Source organism: Oncorhynchus mykiss, chromosome Y (assembly GCF_013265735.2).
Source record: "Oncorhynchus mykiss isolate Arlee chromosome Y, USDA_OmykA_1.1, whole genome shotgun sequence".
Taxonomy (NCBI): Eukaryota; Metazoa; Chordata; class Actinopteri; order Salmoniformes; family Salmonidae; genus Oncorhynchus; species Oncorhynchus mykiss.
In genome coordinates, this window is record NC_048593.1 from 36951242 (window position 1) to 36965168 (window position 13927).

General features: G+C 41.0%; 1 long non-coding RNA gene across 1 annotated transcript; it reads right to left on the minus strand.

Moving 5' to 3' along the window:
• Nucleotides 1-1597: 1597 nt before the first annotated feature.
• Nucleotides 1598-11017, minus strand: LOC110510199. The gene is made up of 5 exons (XR_002471537.2): nucleotides 10598-11017; nucleotides 4354-4510; nucleotides 4176-4253; nucleotides 2203-2256; nucleotides 1598-2083 (listed from the first exon to the last, which is right to left on the minus strand). It is a non-coding gene; the product is annotated as an uncharacterized LOC110510199 (long non-coding RNA).
• Nucleotides 11018-13927: the final 2910 nt, after the last annotated feature.

Sequence of the window (13927 nt, forward strand, 5' to 3'; positions counted from 1 at the left end):
AGTCTGGGTATAAGGGTCTCTTTTCCAAGCTTAAAAGGATAAACATTCAACATTGGCCATGCTGTCAATCCAGCATGATTTCTCCTGCGCTCAAAACAACTGGAAATTTCAGTTTCCCAGAACTGGGAAATCTGACTACAGTGCGTTCAAGACAACTGGGAACTCTGAAAAAAACAATCTCCGACTGGGAAAATACATTTATAACTGTCATCCAACTCAGGAACTCGGGCTTCTTTCTAGAGCTCCAACCTGAAGATCACTTTTTTCTGAGTTCCCAGTTGTCTTGAAAGCACCATAAATCCAGAGAATGACAGACTTTGGTTACAAAGTTTAATAACAACATTTTCCCACGAAGGTTCTCCGAGCCACCTTCCTGTTCAAGTGAATACAGCACAACAAGGTGAGTCCAAAAATGTATTTATACTGCTGCATAAATGATGTAATATGCCAGGGAGATATGTATACTGTAGCTTAGAAGTAATACTAAGTGTATGTTGTGGGTGGTGCATATGTAGCCTATAGCCTGTTTTAGAGAAATGCCATCATCGAATATTGTAAAGAGCTGTCATTGTCTGCTTATGTGCCCCCTTTATTTATCCTATGGTTCTGACTTGGTGTACACTGTAACAACGGCCCATGTTCTGAATTCTGTTGCTGTAAAAGTGCTGAACAAATTGTTATATTGACTGCGTCCGTCCTAGCTCGCTCATTAATGTCTTAATTGAAATTACGGATTTCCTCTTGTCCTCTCGTCGTCCCCTTATGCCATAGTTTGTACATCTCAATTGTTAGTAGAAACCACGTTTGTTTAAGCAAGTCAGCAATATCAGCTATGTTTTTTTAAAGGCAGTAAATGAGGCTGAATGAATTGTTTCGCTGCCAGACAAGGCTCTGCTGATAGTCAGGTATAACAATGATAAGGTGTTGGGCCCTGAGAGTTTGTGGGCACCGTTTTTCACCGTTATAGTGCAATTAATGTATTGTTTAGTGTTGTGTTGTGTCGAGGCTTTGCTGGCATATATAAAACATATATATTTTTGGAGGCTCCACCAAGATTTACATACTGCTCCTTTTTAGTCTTTGTCTCATGGGAATGAGTGTTAATCAGGGACCTAAGCCACGCCCCCAAACCAGGAGCATTGGGGCTAACGAGCTGTCCCTGCACAAAGGCAGCTCTCAGACGTTGTTCAGGATATTGAAGTCAGCCACGGGAGTGGACCCGTGCCACAAACTGTGCTCAGCCGCACCACTACTACTGCCGGGGAGAGGGCAAACCTATGGTTTCCAGTACGTTACTGTATGTTAATGATGAGGCTTTCTCCACCCTCCCCAAACGTGGCCTGTTACAATGATACTGCTGAGGCTGCGACTTCCGCGTCGGAACCCTATGATGCCGACGTGAAGAGTGTTCCATGCCGAACAACTGTGGATTCTAGCATGTATGTGTTGTGAGTGTTGCCGGCTCTGGCCTTGTGTTATTGTTCTGTTGCTTTTATCCTGTAAACAAACACATTTTGATACTAAGAACAGAGAAAAGGAGGATATTAAAGAATACCTGTGTGTGGTATTGGGTATTGGGATTCACACAACTTGTTTTTTGAACATACACAAGGTTTATTTACAGGCTCAATTGCTTCACATTTTCAAAGTGGCATACTGACATTAATTCTGACATAAGTTCCAAAAAATGTAATGTTTTAGGAGAGTGTACATAACAAATCCACTATACCTCATACTTACACACATCCCAACTGGCACATGCAGATATGTTTTCCACTCGCTTTAGTTACAGCTTTCTATTAAGTGCCTGTGTTTTGTAGAGTAAGTCTCTAGTCATTCTTTGAACATTATATCCTCACAAACAATGCATTTTACACTTTTTCTTATTTAGTAAACAACCACGTTCATAAGACGTTTACAAAAAAATGTACAGCCTTTTTGTCGTTATGAGAATACAAACTGCAGAAAACTGAATAGATTTCCAGAGGAATGATTGATGTAGCCCATGACTCTGACTCTCTGCCTGGTGCTGTCTGCCCCTTCATTTCAGTTCTTCTGATGAGGATGGACTCTCTGGGGGCTCCTGGCAGATGTGGAGAATAAAATATTTTAGCAGTATCGGCAGGGAATGTGATCAGGCAATGGAAAGGTCATGTGGTCTATGGCTCGGATGAAGAAAAAGATAAAGTGTGTTGTATCCACCTTATTCTCAGTCTCCGGCTTCCCTGGCAATGATTTCTGTGTCGTGTGAAAAGCCTGGAGAAAGATTATCATTAGCAAACCAACAAAAGGAAACCAGCCCAAAGTTATCTGATTAACACTAGTTCCATCACTAGTTTAAGGAATTGGCAGCCATCTCTCTCTCTCTCCTCCTCTCTCCGCCATAACATGCCATGTGTTGTAATGAAAGAAAGACCTGCAGCTCAGGTGGTTTAAACACACCAGCAAGGGGCACTTCCAGCTGTAAAACAATGAGATGGATCAAGGGGCACTCCCAGCTGTAAAACAATGAGATGGATCAAGGGGCACTCCCAGCTGTAAAACAATGAGATGGATCAAGGGGCACTCCCAGCTGTAAAACAATGAGATGGATCAAGGGGCACTCCCAGCTGTAAAACAATGAGATGGATCAAGGGGCACTCCCAGCTGTAAAACAATGAGATGGATCAAGGGGCACTCCCAGCTGTAAAACAATGAGATGGATCAAGGGGCACTCCCAGCTGTAAAACAATGAGATGGATCAAGGGGCACTCCCAGCTGTAAAACAATGAGATGGATCAAGGGGCACTCCCAGCTGTAAAACAATGAGATGGATCAAGGGGCACTCCCAGCTGTAAAACAATGAGATGGATCAAGGGGCACTCCCAGCTGTAAAACAATGAGATGGATCAAGGGGCACTCCCAGCTGTAAAACAATGAGATGGATCAAGGGGCACTCCCAGCTGTAAAACAATGAGATGGATCAAGGGGCACTCCCAGTTGTAAAACAATGAGATGGATCAAGGGGCACTCCCAGCTGTAAAACAATGAGATGGATCAAGGGGCACTCCCAGCTGTAAAACAATGAGATGGATCAAGGGGCACTCCCAGCTGTAAAACAATGAGATGGATCAAGGGGCACTCCCAGCTGTAAAACAATGAGATGGATCAAGGGGCACTCCCAGCTGTAAAACAATGAGATGGATCAAGGGGCACTCCCAGCTGTAAAACAATGAGATGGATCAAGGGGCACTTCCAGCTGTAAAACAATGAGATGGATCAAGGGGCACTCCCAGCTGTAAAACAATGAGATGGATCAAGGGGCACTCCCAGCTGTAAAACAATGAGATGGATCAAGGGGCACTCCCAGCTGTAAAACAATGAGATGGATCAAGGGGCACTCCCAGCTGTAAAACAATGAGATGGATCAAGGGGCACTCCCAGCTGTAAAACAATGAGATGGATCAAGGGGCACTCCCAGCTGTAAAACAATGAGATGGATCAAGGGGCACTCCCAGCTGTAAAACAATGAGATGGATCAAGGGGCACTCCCAGTTGTAAAACAATGAGATGGATCAAGGGGCACTCCCAGCTGTAAAACAATGAGATGGATCAAGGGGCACTCCCAGCTGTAAAACAATGAGATGGATCAAGGGGCACTCCCAGCTGTAAAACAATGAGATGGATCAAGGGGCACTCCCAGTTGTAAAACAATGAGATGGATCAAGGGGCACTCCCAGCTGTAAAACAATGAGATGGATCAAGGGGCACTCCCAGCTGTAAAACAATGAGATGGATCAAGGGGCACTCCTAGCTGTAAAACAATGAGATGGATCAAGGGGCACTCCCAGTTGTAAAACAATGAGATGGATCAAGGGGCACTCCCAGCTGTAAAACAATGAGATGGATCAAGATGCTTTTGAATACACATGACATTGACATTTTTTTTTAACCTTTATTTAACTAGGCAAGTCAGTTAAGAATAAATTCTTATTTACAATGACTGCCTACTCTGGCTGCTGGGCCAATTGTTCGCTGCCCTATGGGACACTTTATCACGGCTGGTTGTGATACAGCCCAGGATCAAACCAGGGTCTGTAGTGACGCCTCTGGGCACTGAGATGCAGTGCCTTAGACTGCTTCGCCACTCCTGAGCTCAAAATGAGCAGACTGACGGACGGTATAATGTCGTCCACCTTTTTGGCTTGTTGAATCTCATCTGTTGACTTGGACCTGTTCTTCACTGTATGTTTATGAGGAGAGGTTGGTTGAGCCTACATGGGAAACAGGAAAAGGAAATTGTTCAGACAGGATGATGTCACCAATTGACATACTTAAGTCTCCCCCCCAAAAAAATGTTAAAGATACACTAACTTTATTCTGTGCTGACTCCATAGTAGTCTCTGCTAGCCCCAGGTTTTCTACGGTCTGTAGTTCAACGTCAATCTCTATCCACCGGTGACTGGAAGAGGAAACAGGACACCAGCTCAGTAAGGGCGCAGACTGAGGCTTCTCTCTGATCAGGGGCTCTCTGTGGTCCCAAGCAGGAAATTAAGAGAATACATTGTTAGTTTTGTTATGGAGCTTTCTCAATTGCAATAGACTTGGTCTGAAATAGCCTACTAATTTGGAGGCTTTAATGGTCGTAAGTGTTTTGCTGAGACTGTCAGACTGACCTTGTATAAACCAAAATGAGTGGTGCAAAGTCAAGGAAACTTATCCCATCACAGTGACAGCCCATAGTGTACTATTAATGTCTCATATAGGGAGGAGTATATTGACTTTGAATAGGAACTAGAGTTATAGATAGTTTGCAGTACAGACTAGATGATATAATATCCACTTCTGTGTCACACACCTCTCTAACCCCTCACGTGCATGCGTATGTGTTTGAATGACATTTCCCATCTGGCTCCCATCAGGTTGTATGTATGATGTGTCGAAGAGGAAGCCAGAAGCAAATGGTGCTGCTTTTTAATAGAAGACAAACAGTGAGTCATACATAATATACCTCTCCGGCTATGGGTTTGACACTAAAAGCTAATGGGTTCTCTCTCTCTCTGTGTGTGTGTGTGTGTGTGTGTGTGTGTGTGTATTCTGATTCTAGCTTTGAGGAGAGCTCTGAAAGGCATCAAAGATGAAAACATACTTTACTCATACTTTTTAAGAACAATAACATCATACAGCCTTGCTTATCATCCCCGAAAATAATATAATAAAAGTATTGTCCAAAATACACACCGCCATAACATGCAGGAACTAAAGACAAAATGACAGTTCAGAAAGCATCACCATGGCAACAACATTTCGGCAGGAGCCTAGTGGGCTAACTGAAGGAGCCCAACTGTCTGAGAGATACCCCCTTGGGGAAAGTCTTCTGCTACACATGACTGACTGACAGTCACTCATTCAGTCACTCACCCACTCACTCGGTCAGTATATCAGTCAGTCAGTCTCTCACTCACTCACTCACTCACTCACTCACTCACTCACTCACTCACTCATCAAATCAAATTTTATTTGTCACATACACATGGTTAGCAGATGTTAATGCGAGTGTAGCGAAATGCTTGTGCTTCTAGTTCCGACAATGCAGTAATAACAAGTAATCTAACTAACAATTCTAAAACTACTGGCTTGTACACAGTGTAAGGGGATAAAGAATATGTACATAAGGATATATGAATGAGTGATGGTACAGAGCAGCATAGGCAAGATACAGTAGATGGTATCGAGTACAGTATGTACAAATGAGATGAGTATGTAAACAAAGTGGCATAGTTTAAAGTGGCTAGTGATACATGTATTACATAAGGATACAGTCGATGATATAGAGTACAGTATATACGTATGCATATGAGATGAATAATGTAGGGTAAGTAACATTATATAAGGTAGCATTGTTTAAAGTGGCTAGTGATATATTTACACTATATTTACACTTATTTACACTCACTCACTCACTCACTCACTCACTCACTCACTCACTCACTCACTCATTCAATCACTCATCAATCACTCGGTCACTCACTCACTCCCCACTGGGCACACTGGTGGAATCAATATTGTTTCAACATAATTTGTCAATTGTGTGATGTGGGCTCAACCACTACCGTTTTCATCTAATTTCAACCAGCACTGTAAACATTGAAATGACAGTAAAACTTAAACTTAAATACACTGACTTAACCTGACTAAGAGGTTGCTAAATCAATGTCATTTCCATATAATCATCAGAACAATGTACTTATTCCACATTTTGCTGTTACAGCCTGAATTCAAATTCTTAATTAATTAAATAGATATTTTTTCTCTCACTCATCTACACACAATATCCTATAATGACAAAGTGAAAATATGTTTTTAGAAAAGTTTGCAAATGTATTGAAAATGAAATGCAGAAACTTCTCATTTACATAAGTATTCACACGCCTGAGTCATTACTTTGTAGAAGCACCTTTGGCGGCGATTACAGCTGTGAGTCTTTCTGGGTAAGTCTCTAAGAGCGTTGCACACCTGGATTGTACAATATTTGCCCATTATTCTTTTTTAAATTCTTCAAGATCTGTCAAGTTGATTGTTGACCATTGCTAGACAGCCATTTTCAAGTCTTTCCATAGATTTTCAAGACGATTTAAGTCAAAGCTGTAACTCGGCCACTCAGGAACATTCAATGTTGTCTTTTTTAGGTTATTGCTGAAAGGTGAATTTGTTTCCCAGTGATGTTTGAAAGCAGACTAAACCAGGTTTCCCTTTAGGATTTTGCCCGTGCTTAGCTATATTCTGTTTATTTGCATCCTAAAAAAAACTCCCTCGTCCTTACTGATAACAAGAATACCCATAACATGATGCAACCAGCACTATACTTGAAAATATGAAGAGTGGTACTCAATGATGTGTTGTGTTGGATTTGCAACAATTTAGTTGGACATAAAGTGAATTTCTTTGCCACATTTTGCAGTATTACTTCAGTGCCTTTAAAAAAAAACATATATATATATTCTGTACAGGCTTTTTTCTTTTCACTCTGTCATGTTAGGTTAGTGTAGTGAAGTAACTACAATGTTGTTGATCCATCCTCAGTTTTCTCCTATCACAGCCATTAAACTCTGTAACTGTTTTAAAGTCACCATTGGCCTCACCTGAGTGAGGCCAATGCCTAACACCTGAGTGTTTTCATTCCTCTCTGGGCAACTGAGTTAGAAAGGACACCTGTATCTTTGTAGTGACTGGGTGTATTGATACACCATCAAAAAGCCTAATTAATAACTTCACCATTCTCAAAGGGATATTCAATGTCTGTTTTTTTTTTCTTCATATCTACCAATCGGTGCCCTCCTTCGAGGCATTGAAAAACCTCCCTGGTCTTTGTGGTGGAATCTCTGCTTGAAATTCACTACTCCATTGAGAAACTTACCGATAATTGTATTGTAAGGGGGTACAGAGATGAGGCAGTTATTCAAAAATCATGTTAACCACTATTATCGAACATGGAATGAGTCCATGCAACTTATTATACAATTTATTTATACAACTTATTATACAACTTATTACACATTTTTAATCCTGAACTTATTTAGATTTGCCATATCAAAGTGGTTGAATCATTATTGACTCAAGACATTTCAGCTTTTATTTTACAATTTTCTACAAACAAATTTCAACTTTGACATTATGGGGTACTGTGTGTTGGCCCGTGACACAGAATCTCAGTGTAATCTATTTTAAATTCAGACCGTAACACAACAAAATGTGGAAAAAGTGAAGGGGTGTGAATACATTCTGAAGGCACTGTACCGTACATGTTGAAATTGCGTTGAAAATTCCACATAACAATGTTAAGAATATTTCATTCTATATTCCTATATTGGGTGGTTCAAATTATGTAGAATTGTATATTGATTAGACATATTTTATTTGACCTTGTTTCAATGTTGATAGTAAAATGGTATGTTTGAATCAACGTCATTGTATTTTAAGAGGTATATTGAAATAAGATGTGAAGCCACAGTCCAACAATTCCAGGCTGAACATTGAGTCATTTTGGGTATATGAGGGGTAACGCACTTCAGTGAGAACGAGTCCACCATCCCGATGCCTACCTCTATGTACCCTGCTTAGCTTTACAAACAAGCTTGTGTTTGATTTAACTGACATATCATGTCAACACATTTAGACAGTGGTTGTCAGCTTCCATACTCATTTGTGTAGACTTCCTATATAACATTGAAAAGTTGAAAGTAACTAACTTTTCTTACACAAGCTGTACGTGAAAGTAAAATAGGACTGAGGTTGGGTTTATGTAGGCTACAATGACATCTGATTTGCCAAACAAAGGACACCATCATTTGAACGTGAAGCTAGGTTTACTATTTGCATTTGTATTTATTAAAAAAGAGGACCATGTCTCGCCAGTAACTTGTACAGAAATGGTTGACAAACGCTTTACTGTACTGTCTGTGTTATATGTCAGCACTACTGCCTGTGTCTAAGAAGGGGGTGTAGACTCTCTGTGTGTGTGTGTGTGTGTGTGTGTGTGTGTGTGTGTGTGTGTGTGTGTGTGTGTGTGTGTGTGTGTGTGTGTGTGTGTGTGTGTGTGTGTGTGTGTGTGTGTGTGTGTGTGTGTGTGTGTGTGTGTGTGTGTGTGTAGTTGATGGTGAGCGCAGTGATGTGGGCTGGTGTGGATAAAATGCCAGGGCTGCATTCTTGTCCCAGTCCACCTCTGATGCAAAGGGTTAGTTCAGGGGTTAGTTAAAGGGTTAGTTCAGGGGTTAGTTAAAGGTTAGTTAAAGGGTTAGTTAAATGGTTAGTTAAATGGTTAGTTCAGGGGTTAGTTATAGGGTTAGTTCAGGGGTTAGTTCAAGGGTTAGTCATATGGTTACTTCAAGGGTTAGTTCAAGGGTTAGTGCAAGGTTTAGTTATAGGGTTAGTTAAATGGTTAGTTAAATGGTTAGTTCAGGGGTTAGTTATAGGGTTAGTTCAGGGGTTAGTTCAGGGGTTAGTTCAAGGGTTAGTCATATGGTTACTTCAAGGGTTAGTTCAAGGGTTAGTGCAAGGTTTAGTTATAGGGTTAGTTAAAGAGTTAGTTAAAGGGTTAGTTAAAGGATGGAAGGTAAGGGGACAATAAAATAAAATAAATCCTAAAATGGTTTTAACACTCATGTGCAGCATATTCTGCACTATAGTGGTTTGTATGACTCCCAGTGGAAGCTGTGAAATTCACGGTCCACCCGTTGAGTCTATCAAAAAAACTGAACAAACCAGTTCCAGTGAGATGTCACATTCCTTGACCTAGAATGGCAATGGTTATTTCCCAAATTACACCCTATTCCATATGTGGTGCACTTCCCTATGTAGTGCACTACAGGGCAGATAGGGCTCTGGTAATAGGGAATAGGGTGTCACTAGGCACAAAGCCGATGTCTAACCTAGAGGGGGTTCATGACCTTATGACAGTTTAGTGCCTTAGACTATGACACATCACCTGACAACAGTCATAGTGTCTTAGACTATGACACATCACCTGACAACAGTCATAGTGTCTTAGACTATGACACATCACCTGACAACAGTCATAGTGTCTTAGACTATGACACATCCCCTGACAACAGTCATAGTGTCTTAGACTATGACACATCACCTGACAACAGTCATAGTGTCTTAGGCTATGACACATCACCTGACAACAGTCATAGTGTCTTAGACTATGACACATCACCTGACAACAGTCATAGTGTCTTAGGCTATGACACATCACCTGACAACAGTCATAGTGTCTTAGACTATGACACATCACCTGACAACAGTCATAGTGTCTTAGACTATGACACATCACCTGACAACAGTCATAGTGTCTTAGACTATGACACATCCCCTGACAACAGTCATAGTGTCTTAGACTATGACACATCACCTGACAACAGTCATAGTGTCTTAGGCTATGACGCATCACCTGACAACAGTCATAGTGTCTTAGGCTATGACGCATCACCTGACAACAGTCATAGTGTCTTAGACTATGACACATCACCTGACAACAGTCATAGTGTCTTAGACTATGACACATCACCTGACAACAGTCATAGTGTCTTAGACTATGACGCATCACCTGACAACAGTCATACTGTAAAACAACTCCACTAGCCGGTGATGTGGGCTTACTTCCTCGTGTCTTAGACTATGAGGCATCACCTGACAAATCCAATCAAATCAAATTGTATTTGTCACATGCGCCGAATACAACGTGTGTAGACCTTACCGTGAAATACTTACTTACAAGCCCTTAACCGACAATGCAGTTCAAGAAATAGAGTTAATGAAATATGTTTTAAAAAAACTAAAGTAAAAAAAATCTAATCAATCAAAAAGTAACGCTATTAATTTACATAACAATAACGAGGCTCTATACAGGAGGTACTGGTACCGAGTCAATATGTACAGGTTAGTCGAGGTCATTTTACACTGTGACAACAGTCATAGTGTAAAACAACTCCACTATCGAGTGTTGTGGGCTGCTGTAAGCTGTTAAAAATACAATGACAAATGTAGAGATACTGTAAATTAGCTAACCTCCTCAAGCTTTACAATACCGCAACAAAGCCATGCAAAGGAAGCTTACCTTGCTGTTCTGTATGAAGTCCAGCCCCGGGAAATGTAAGAGTTAGAGTGGGATGTGCAGAACAGTACAAAGACGGTGTTTTCTTTGAGAATCTGTAGCCTACTTGTACTCTCTTCTACAATGAGACACAGAACTGCTAAGAAACACGCCTGAGGATGGTTAAGTGGGGTGGCTAAGACTTCTTCTCTATCTCTCCTCCCCTCTGTCTCACTTGTTCTTCTTTCTCCCCTCTACGTAGAACCTGTTAGAGTGATTACTCCAAGTTATCAGTCCTCACCTCTTTATTTCTCAGTAAATGACACGTCCAGTACTGTATGAAGAGAAGCACAGATCAAAATATTATTCTCTGTGAGCATCCGGTGTGCCGTGTGGACCAATCACGTCAAGGTATGTGTTTGAGTGTGTTTGTTTGAGTGTGTTTGTATGAGACAGGAGAGAGAGAGAGAGAGAGAGAGAGAGAGAGAGAGAGAGAGAAATAAATAAATATTTGTTATTGTTTATTTAACTTTCGTTTATTATCTACATCACTTGCTGTGGCAATGTTAACATATGTTTTCCATGCCAATAACGCCATTGAATTGAATTGAGAGAGAGAGAGAGAGACAGAGTAACGTTTACTGTTCATTTTTATTGTTTATTTCACCTTTGTTTATTATCTACTTCACTTGATTTGGCAGTGTTAACATATGTTTCCCATGCCAATAAAGCCCTTGAATTTAATTGAGAGAGAGCGGCAGAGGCACAGAGATAGGGGGGTATTCAATTGGGTGAACAGCAGTTCCAGCTCAAGATCGAAAGGCTAGAAACTACGTCATTAATCCTCCATTATCTCCACCCACCCCCCACACCCCCACACTCACCACTGAGGTCTTTCCCCTCCCTTTCTGTTCTCTCTCTTCTCCTTATCACGAAAGCATTATGGTCATCCTCCTTTTTTATTTGAAGGCGTATGGAGTGAATACTAACAACCCAACAAAGGAGACTGAAGATAAAAGGCTACCAAATACGGAGGCAATCATCATCCATTTAATACTCCACAGTATTTCTTCACCCAGCGAGAGAGTAATTCATTCCAGAGATTACACTGTCAGAGATGACATTGTCAGAGATTACATTGTTGTGGCAAACATTGTATTCCAATGACAATATAATTGTATTTACACTTTACACTGTAGGTCATCAATGCATGCATTTATTTTCCCCCACAAAATAAACAGCAGAACAGCAGCACAAAACACATGTAACTGTTCATATTTTGCATTTAAGTATATTAGTATACATCCGGTAAATATCATGGGGCAGTAGAAGGCACTGCACTGTAAATCAGCTGAATAAATTCATAACTAGCCTGTGTACCAGCCTGTTTAGCTAACATTCCAGTAGCCTGGGTACCAGCCTGTTTAGCTAACATTCCACCAGCCTGGATACCAGCCTGTTTAGCTAACATTCCACTAGCCTGAGTACCAGCCTGTTTAGCTAACATTCCACTAGCCTGAGTACCAGCCTGTTTAGCTAACATTCCACTAGCCTGGGTACCAGCCTGTTTAGCTAACATTCCACTAGCCTGAGTACGAGCCTGTTTAGCTAACATTCCACTAGCCTGGGTACCAGCCTGTTTAGCTAACATTCCACTAGCCTGAGTACCAGCCTGTTTAGCTAACATTTCACTAGCCTGGATACCAGCCTGTTTAGCTAACATTCCACTAGCCTGAGTACCAGCCTGTTTAGTGAATATTCCATTCCTTGTAGTCTGTGTCATTGCTAAACAGACTGGTACACAGGCTAATTCAAAACCGGTTTATCGACAGCATGTCTCCCCTCCCTCCCTCACACCACAGTCTCCCTGCCAGGGTCAGGGTCAGGGTCTGAAATCTGTCTGTCTCCAGCTCCAGCTCTGTCTCAGTGAGCCTAAATCAATCCTGACCCTGTAGTTCCGCCAGTATCCTTCTTCCTGCTCTCCTCCAATGTTCCTTCTCCTGGTCCTCCACATGTGCGCATCCTCCAAGGGGAGCTATAGGAACTGAGCAGCTCAGCTGAGCTTCTCCTTCTCAGCTGAGCCCTCTCTGGTTGTCCACAGGGCAGCACAGGGCTCTGGATAGAAGCTCCATCAGAAATACAGACAACAGACAATTCTTGTTAACATTTTATTTTCAGCTGAAATGGTGGCGCGGGGAATTCAAAAATATTATTTCGAAATATTTAACTTTCCCACATTAACAAGTCCAATACAGCAACTGAAAGATAAACATCTTGTTAATCTACCCATCATGTCCGATTTTTAAAATGTTTTACAGCGAAAACACAACATATATTTATGTTAGACCACCACCAAATCAAAAGAAAAACACAGCCATTTTTTCCAGCCAAAGATAGAGTCACAAAAGCCGAATTAGAGATAAAAATGAATCACTAACCTTTTGATAATCTTCATCAGATGACACTCATATGACATGTTACACAATACATTTATGTTTTGTTCGATAATATGCATATTTATATCCACAAATATTGGTTTACATTGACGCCATGTTCAGAAATGCCTCCAAAATATCCGGAGGAATTATAGAAAGCTACGCCAGATAACAGAAATACTCATCATAAACTTTGACGAAAGATACATGTTCTACATATAATTAAAGATGCACTGGTTCTTAATGCAACCGCTGTGTCAGATTTTTTTTAAACCTTACGAAGAAAGCCTACCATGCAATAATCTGAGACAGCGCTCAGACGTAAATATATTTATCTGCCATGTTGGAGTCAACAGAAATACGAAATTACATCGTAAATATTTCCTTACCTTTGATGATCTTTCATCAGAATGCAGTGCAAGGAGTCCTAGTTCCACAATAAATCGTTGTTTTGTTCCTTAATGTCCAATACTAGTGTCCAATTAGCTGCATTTGCTAGCACTTTCAGCTCACGTGCCCAAAAGCTGACGCTGGTCAAGGAGAACTCGGACGAAAACTTCAAAAAGATATATTCCAGGTCGAATAAACTGGTCAAACTAAGTAGAGAATCAATCTTCAGGATGTTATTTTCATATATATCCAATAACGTTCCAACCGGATCATACGTTTTCATTTGCAGCCAAATGGAACGATGGTGACATCAACAGACAAATGCGTCACAGGGAAATTGCATTCTGCCAAGACAGTGACTATTTCCCCTCCCATTCGGTCAAAGTTCACACCAGAGGCTCCATTCCACGTTCTACTGAATGAGGACATCTAGTGGAAAGCGTAGGAAGTGCTAACATATCCATATCTTATTTGGAAGGGAAGGGGCAATGACGTCAAATTTGACCCACATTCAGAATTTCACTTCCTG